Genomic DNA, 9,355 nt, shown 5'->3' with positions numbered 1-9,355 from the left:
TGATCGAAGAACTATAAAGACCGCTTGTCGGAGCGGGAGTTTTCTTTTTTCTGTTCTATCGATTTTCTACGATAAAACGTTGCAACTTTTTCGCCTGTACTTGATTTTCACGGTACAGTAAACTCTACAAAATACGATGTATAGGAAAACTAAACAAATAGTTATACGTTATCTTTGCTCGCAAGGAATATACGCGGCAGATAATATTATTGTACGAAGCTCTGCGTCTTGGTTTCGTAACTCTTTTTTATCGTAGTATTGCTATCACGTTGCGGGACACGTTTCATTTCTCAGTTTATTGCAAGATGTTTGCGTGATCGTTAGCGTTTACAAAGCAAATATCGATGATTTCATCTGGAGTTTTGCGTGGGCCGTTGTTTTGCACCGCTGGTTCCGCTTATTTCAATAATTTCTTAGTTACGGAACATCAATACCTTGCTGACGTCTGCAAGAAAAAAAAAGTGTATTCAGTCGTAAGAAATATCGATTCAAGTAGGAACTATACTACAGATTACGCGATAAAACACAAGGCAGAATAATGTTGGAATACTAAGCATCGCTGGTAAACTTTGGTACGTAATTTGATGGATTTCACGGAACAGAACAGTGACGATAACTGCTCGATTATAACTTTACTGGTTACATCATTAACAACACATGGTTAGAGCTGGCACAGTAATTCAAAAATTTCCATCTTTGGTACAGTGGCTACGAAAAATATTTTCATACTGCATCTATTATCCTACCTGCTTGCGTTTATCGTATTTATATTATCTGTACTGTACTTACGATATTTTAATTAGATGCGATTATATAGAATGACGTGATTCATTGTGGAAAAACAAGAAAAATATATAGCATGAAATTGTTTCATTGTTGGCCAAGTTTTCGAGAAAATCGAGTTTGAAAATTTATCGGGTCACGTCAGGCCCACGTTTTCGTAGCCAAAGAGCAGCCTAATTGATGAAATGCGCGATTTATTCCTACGTAATATAATAATAATATTTATAATATTGATACTAATAATATAATACTAATTAATACATACTACCTATGTATTGGGTTGGCAACTAAGTGATTATATCAATACCATCTAATGACTGTGTACTGTACAAGTGAACATTGTGTATATATATAAAAGGACACTTCTCTACACATTTATATTATTTGATACATATATATAGAATAATATTGTATAATACACAATAAATTTCATAACGTGTATTGTACAGTACAATGTACTTGTACAATATATATTATACAAAGTGATATGTGTATAACATATTATTACTTTGTATAATATATATTATACAAGTAACAAAGTATAATAACTAAGAACAAAATGGTTAGCATTATACAATAATTAACAATTTACAATAAATTGTATAACATGTATTTTACAGTAAAATGTACTTGTACAATATATACTATACAGAGTGATATATATAGTACATGTTATATTGTATATTATTACTTTGTAAAGTATATATTATACAAATAACAAAGTACAATAACTAAGAACAAAATGTTTAGCATTATACAATAATTAGCAATTTACAATAAATTGTATAACATGTATTGTACAGTACAATGTACTTGTACAATGTATATTATACAAAGTGTTGTTGGCAACTAAGTGATTGCGGATTTTGTCAATGTCACCTAATGACAAAATCCGCAATTACTTAGTTGCCAACCCAATACAAACTTAATAATAATAATATAATAATAAATGCAATAACTCGTACATAATGAATTTCGTTTTCCGCTTATTTTCCCTCGTAGAATCACCAGCTGACCGGTGGTGACACGACCTTTTGGCACGTCCTGTATACTATGCAACATCCTTTACGCTTGTGCCACGAATTGAAAAATCTCACGATCGTCGATCTTGCTCTATGGGAAATTTCACTTCGCAAAGGCGATCGAACTGAAAAGCCTCTTTATCAGAAGCTATCGAGTCGTATCGTATCGCGGCAGCTTCTTCGAGCGTAACGTTATCGCGTGCGCTCCTCGATGCCGTGCAACGGCCAAGTAAGTCGAAATTTCGGAACAATGTATCGCTGGGATTCACGGCAGAGATCAGAGATGGCCCGGTTCTCGCGATTTCGATCCTCGAATCGCCTTAAACAGAAGAATAGAGAAAGAATGAGAGGGAGAGAGAGCCAAATACGGGCGCGACACGGTCCGCTCCACAAAGGCGGCGCATTTCGTGCCTCGACTTCGTTTTTCCCCGGTGCAGGCCAGATCGAATAATGCGAGACGTGACTCCGAAGATTGCATTTCCGCGAGATGAAAACTGCAGAAATAGGGATAAGCGGGCGTCGCTCGTGCGAATAAACCGTCGGGGCGTGCGTGAATTCAAATAAACCTCGCCGAGAAAGCGATATGACGTGCTCGAACGGAGTGCCGATGATATTACCGTAGCCTTCCTTCGCCTCGGCAACGATTGGAAATAAAGTCGGCCTCTGGCAATGGCAAGGGACGCGAGCCTCGCCTCCGGATTATATCGTAGGAGCCGCGGCTCCACAGACGCTGAATTAAGAGCCTCGCGATATTTGAAAACGCCGGAACACGGTGAATTAAGGCAGCCGATATTCGATTCGTGGAAGGTGAGAGACGCCGTGAAAGTGTTCCGTTTGGCTGACGTACAGTGGCAGGAAAAAGCATCGTCGCGGATATTTTTATTTGTTTTTTTTTTTTCTTGTCAAATTTTTGCAGACACTCGACAGTGCGTACCGCTGAATGTAAAAGTATCTTTGAGTATTCGATGTTTAGGAACGCGTTAACTCTGAAAATTCCTTACAACGCTTTGACTGTGGCAGCGCCTGGAACGCTGCTCTCCCATTCGCGGTGCTTTCCAGGTAACGCGCGTCGTCTGCACTGAGTGGATTTAACGTAGTTTTCTACGCCCCCTTTGCCGCAAAACTGCATAGCTCGTTCGCATCTCTTGCCACGTAATTGCGACACGTTGCTAACATCCCAAGGATTATTCACCTTGGACCATCGTTGATTCGTAGCTGGTGCCATACTAGCGTACAAAATTGCAAACCATTGCCATTGACCGGCCAGAGGTTCTTCAGCTTGTTAAGCTTCTTACTGCTTCCATTTGGGGCTTTTGGGAGTTTCCCAATTTTCCACGCATCCTTACACGGAACCAATTACGCTTCCACTGGTTGCGTTCATCGCGTTTGCAAACACGCTGCTATTTATTATCATTTATGGTATTTCAGAAAAATGCTAGAAACGCAGTGCACGTGATCTGCTGATACCTCCACAACATTTGTCACGTGTTATTGTTGCCTATTGCAATCGTTTCTTCATTTATGTTACTATAAATTGCTTTCTTCGTTTCAAATAAATAATAATAGTGAGTGTTTCGTCCAAGGCTGCTAGTGGCGGACTCCTCAGTAAGGCTCTCACCTAGCAGACCCTTAGACACAGCGAGAGAAGACAGGAAGAGTGAGTGTTTCGGTTTCAAATAAATAATAATAGTGATAATAATTGGTATGGAATTTATGATAACTTGGACCCAATTATTATAATAAAACCTGGGAAGATGCTCGATGTTCCGAAAAAAAAGCGGATAATAAAAAATTTGAACATTCCATGGCTGTGAACGACTCGTGCATTGAAATTGTAAAAAACATTTTGGTAATGTAATACATTACACATGTATTCCAGTTTCATTAGCTGTTCAATCGATTGAAAGTTTGATTAACTGTCTTAATAAATAATATCTGACTACTTACATTTCCTTTAGGATGAATTCTTGAAAAAAAGATGCTGTTATGTTAAAGCTTAAAGCACCTCGGATAATACGAAGCTTCGGTTAAACTGGCCTCGGATAAGCAAGGCGCCAGTGTACCTCATATTGCGAGAAGGAGAATTTCCTATGACTTTTTTATTGATACTAAATATTGGCAACTAAGTGATTGCAGATTTTGTCATTAGGTGGTATTGACATCTGTACATAAGAATTCGAACAGTTATGGCCTTTATTGTTACATACTACTGAGATATGTGTAATTCTGTGTGCTACACTAGATTAGCCGCGTAGTAGTGACACGCGTATATGAGTACGAGTGTGTTGGAGTATGTGCGTGAACAGCGTCTCGTAAAACAGAAGAATGCGACTGTTCCGTCGATAAGGAAGATGGCGAGACAAAGAGAGTGCTGAGACGCGTGCAATGTGTATCGACGAATATCTTGTACATCACAAATTAAATAAATCTGAAACTATTTTAATATCAATTCTAAGTGTAATCTAAATGTTCCTATATATTTATTTCAGTGATTAAGATGCACAATTCTCAACACATACATTATGATTACATCGATAAAGTTTGAAACTAATCTGAGCATGCAGTACATATAGATTGTAAGATATTTGGCACAAGTATATATTTTGCAGACATATTTCATTTATTATAATGTTATTTATAATGAAATTTCTAATAATATATTTATTCATATTTTAACTACATATATGTCGGAGATGAAAGGAAAACCGGAACCTTCCCTTTGCAATTTTGAGGAAGCCTTCTAATGCTTTAGCCTAGATTTTATCATAACTGTAATTAAGCAATTGTCATTTGTAATTGTTTGATATTTGTGAAAGCGAAAGTGGGTTCGAGGTGACAACTGGTCGCCGAACGTAGCCACGGTCACGGGATAAACGTTTTGCCTGACGAAGGTGTGGATCGGTTGTATTGTTCTTCCTAGAAATCACATAGAATTGTACTTTAGAGATGTCGATATAATGGAACACACGTTGTATTAGGAATCAATCTCCAGACAGAAACTGCCTAGCAACGGCGTTTGGATCTTTCTCGATGTTTCCAAAGAGTATACAACAAACTTTTGACAGAAATTGCCTAGCAACAACGATTGGAACCTTCTCGATGCCTCCAGCGAGCATATAACAAACAAATGCAGTCTTATAGCGAAAAAGATTTTCATCGGATATTCATTCGTGTGATCGCCTTGGAAAGTGATACATCGAGCAATTTACCGAGTGTCTCAGCAATCGTATTTTTGTGTTTAAAATTATTCTACGCATAGTAAAGAGTTATCCCGTTGACCGTGGATTCGTTTGAACCCCGGAACATTGTTAATAGCGTTAATTAAATTCATTATTCGTAAAACCTATCAATCGTTAATCTCATTATTCGTTAAATTTATTATTCGTAAGACATATTATTCGTTCCTCTTATTGTTCGTTAAACTTATTATTCTTTAATCTAATTATTAGTTAAACTTATCGTTTGTTAATCTTATCATTTGTTAAATTCATTATTCATAATATTTTGTAAAATCTTGTTTATTCGCGTAAATATATTCTCTGTTTCGCAAAACAATGGCTAATTCAAACGAAGAATCATTACGCGCCTTAAATCCTAATGATAACCCGACATATATTTATGTACAGCCATTATATTTATAACAATACATTATTATGTATAATACTAATTTCTTATAGTAATAACAAAAATATTTAAGCAGCAATTATATTGTACTATAATTTATTGTACGAACAAACCTGCATATTTTCAATGGAACTTTCATACGTTTTGCAACAAATGTCTTATAACTTCCATACGCATCTTCAAGCTGGTTGCAAATTTTACCAATCACGACAGTCGTATCTCGTTATAACGTCAATGAAATCTCGAAATTCTTCCATACGACGCATACAGTATCGATATGAAAATCTTGTACGATAAGTGTCCCGATACTTTCGTGTAATCGAATTGTCTAACCTATGAGAAACAGATCGTCGAGTTGGAAAATACGATAACTGCAGCGGCAACCGGTTGCAAGCTGATAAAAAGGCAATTCTATTCTCGTATAAAGTCAAATCAGCTACGTTGTGCACTGAATTTGAACAGATATGCAAATGCAACGCGTTAATTGCACTTCTTTCGCCACTATTTTACCCTGGTAGAGTCGTCAGGCTGCACTGTTTGTATTTCATCCGGTGATTAGCTACAAATTGACCGTTAAAGAGTTAGCCTGCGTGGCGAGATACGCAGCCACCAATTATTCACAGTGTTTTACTTTCGAAACTTCGCGACACTTAAGCTGCTTGGATGAAATGAAGTTGCGTCGCGTGTAACCGCGAATCGTTGACAGGCTGCAATTAACTTTTCTAGAACGCGATATCCTTAGAACAAAGTTTCAGGCGAATACACTGCACACATTTCAGTCTATTCGACCCTTTGCGCTGCAAGTTTTGTTTAATTGCGAGGAAAGAAATTCCAATGAATTACAGTTTCTTGTTGTAATACAAAAGTCGAAGACTGATAATTATAGTTGCTATGGGTAGGCTGTTATTTTATACCGTTTTGTTATTGTGTATTATTGTTATTATTATATTACTATTTATTTATTTTACTTATTTTATCATCATATATCATAGTGTTATAAATGAATGAAACAAAGATAGAAAAATACTTGTACAGGTTTATATATAATTTCCAAATTATTCTAAGTAATTGTAGTTTCTTCCTATGACATAAAAGTTGGCTGGGTAAATTATTTTAAATTAGGTATTAGATAAGTAGACTATTTGGTAACAGCGATGAATAAATAAAATACAGATAAGGAAATGCCTGTACGTTTTTATATATAATTTCCAAGTTATTCTAATGAATTGTAGTTTCCTGCTGTGACATAAAAGTTGAATACTATTAATTGGCTAAGTAGACTATTTTAAATTGTATATTAAACAAGTAGACTACTTGGTAACAGCGATGAATAAATAAAATGAAGATAGAAAAATACTTGTACGATTTTATATATAATTTCCAAGTTATTCTAATTAATTATAGTTTCCTGCTGTGACATAAAATTTGAATACTATTAATTGCTTAAGTAGACTATTTTAAATTGTATATTAAACAAGTAGACTACTTGGTAACAGCGATGAATAAATAAAATAAAGATAGAAAAATACTTGTACGTTTTTATATATAATTTCCAAGTTATTCTAATTAATTGTAGTTTCCTGCTGTGACATAAAAGTTGAATACTATTAATTGCTTAAGTAGACTATTTTAAATTGTATATTAAATAAGTAGGCTACTTACAAATAACATAAGTAAAATATAGACAAAGAAATACTTGTACGCGTTTATATATAATTTGTAAGTTATATATTATTTATTTATTAATTTATTGAGAATCAATGAAAGGATACTTGAGGCTGATTTAATGCTGCCATTGTTTCTCGCGAAACATTAAATTCGATAATCAATCAACAGACGTTCTTGTATCATCTCAGCATCTCAATAGCGACAGTTCTTTGTGTAAAACAACCGTTGTATAATTTTTAACGCGCTTAGTTTTATCATAATTTCCTAAGTTCTCCCATTTTCTGTTCAGATCCCCACAAAATCTCCTGACCTATTCTGAGTAATCCCATACATATTTTTTGTAACGCCTAAAAAAACCAAAAAAAAAAAAAACAAAAAAGAAGAAAAGGAAAAAGAAAAATATGTGTTGTATCTACATACAGCAGAACAATCCATAAATAAGAAACGCCCTCTAAAATACATAAAATAAAACGATAGTAAAAGATACAATAAATGTAAACGATTGAAGATTTTGTCCACGGTGTATAACGTAGACATACGCAACGAATTCCCAATATAGTTTTCCTCGAATAATAATTGTCGGATGAAAAAATCGTATACCAGACTTTTGATTTATTTTTGCATGAGGAATCGCCTGCTGCTTGTTTGCACGATACATTTGACCGCGCCTTATATAAATCGATAACAATTACATAAGACGTCAAAACCAAACAGGTGAGTCACTTGACGCGTTTCTTGCCACCCACGTTTGTCGTAAATTATAACTTTATGACGTAGCCATTGAATGGCGAGAGATCGCCAATGATGACAATTTCATTAAAACGAGCCTCGCTATAGAGATTTGCTAAAAAGTAAAACAAACTAAAAACCTTCTCTAAAAGTGTTTTAAGAGACTCGAAAAAAACGATTGTTCCTTTTTCTTTTTTTGTAAACGTTAAACAATTCGATGTTTGCAGATTACAACAGATTGGAAGTAAAAGAAACTAAAAACCTTCCCTAAAAGTGTTTCAAGAGGCTCGAAAAAACAATTGTTCCTTTTTCTTTTTTTGTAAACGTTAAACAATTCGATGTTTGCAGATTACAACAGATTGGAAGTAAAAGAAACTAAAAAACCTTCCCTAAAAGTGTTTTAAGAGGCTCGAAAAAAACGATTGTTCCTTTTTCTTTTTTTGTAAACGTTGAACGATTCGATGTTTGCAGATTACAACAGATTGGAAGTAAAAGAAACTAAAAAACCTTCCCTAAAAGTGTTTCAAGAGGCTCGAAAAAAACGATTGTTCCTTTTTCTTCTTCTTTTTTTTTTTTTTTAACGTTAAACGATTCAATGTTTGCAGATTACAACAGATTGGAAGTAAAAGAAACTAAAAAACCTTCCCTAAAAGTGTTTCAAGAGGCTCGAAAAACAATTGTTCCTTTTTCTTTTTTTGTAAACGTTAAACAATTCGATGTTTGCAGATTACAACAGATTGGAAGTAAAAGAAACTAAAAAACCTTCCCTAAAAGTGTTTCAAGAGGCTCGAAAAAAACCATTGTTCCTTTTTCTTTTTTTGTAGACGTTAAACGATTCGATGTTTGCAGATTACAACAGATTGGAAGTAAAAGAAACTAAAAAACCTTCCCTAAAAGTGTTTCAAGAGGCTCGAAAAAAACGATTGTTCCTTTTTCTACTTCTTTTTCTTTTTTTTTTTTGTAAACGTTAAACGATTCAATGTTTGCAGATTACGAGCGACTGTTGAGGAGTTGTTTACGAGCGTTAGGCGTGCGCAGACGGATAAGGAAAGCTGAATCTGACGGCGTTTTATCATCGAAATTCTTGGAAATAAATATGCGCATAGTGGCACGTATATGAACGATGTCATCGAATGGAAGACTGTGTATTAGGAGGAGTTGGTCTGCTTTTCAGCATTCAGAAAATAACGAAGGAAATTTCACTCTCGTAGAATCTATTCCCCGGAATGTTATTCCTTGCTATTCCGGTGAAGTGGAGGAATGATCAATTCATAACACTTTATAGGAATTTAGATTATCCGCAGATTTTCAACGGTGCATTTGTAGGGATTTAAATAGATTTACAATGCATTTTCCAGAATTTGAATAGTTTATGGCCTGGTGTGTGGATGAAGGCTCGTTTTATCCTATCACGTGCTTCTTCCTATATCTCTCGTTTCGATTGCTTCCCACTCGCTGGTAATTCCGCAATGAAAAAGAAAGAAACGAACCGACGGAAGTTTCGTTGTTCGATAGTAACGTCCACTCGT

General features: G+C 35.2%; 1 long non-coding RNA gene across 2 annotated transcripts; it reads left to right on the top strand.

Moving 5' to 3' along the window:
- Positions 1-324: 324 nt before the first annotated feature.
- On the top strand, positions 325-4,254 carry LOC126874927 (uncharacterized). Of its 2 annotated transcripts, XR_007693120.1 has the most exons (3): positions 325-572; positions 3,389-3,654; positions 3,764-4,254. It is a non-coding gene; the product is annotated as an uncharacterized LOC126874927 (long non-coding RNA). The 2 variants fall into 2 exon arrangements; XR_007693119.1 differs by having other exon boundaries at positions 3,389-4,254.
- The last annotated feature ends 5,101 nt before the right edge of the window (positions 4,255-9,355 follow it).

Source organism: Bombus huntii, chromosome 17, assembly GCF_024542735.1.
Source record: "Bombus huntii isolate Logan2020A chromosome 17, iyBomHunt1.1, whole genome shotgun sequence".
NCBI lineage: Eukaryota > Metazoa > Arthropoda > Insecta > Hymenoptera > Apidae > Bombus > Bombus huntii.
This window is presented reverse-complemented; position numbering and strand designations above follow the sequence as displayed.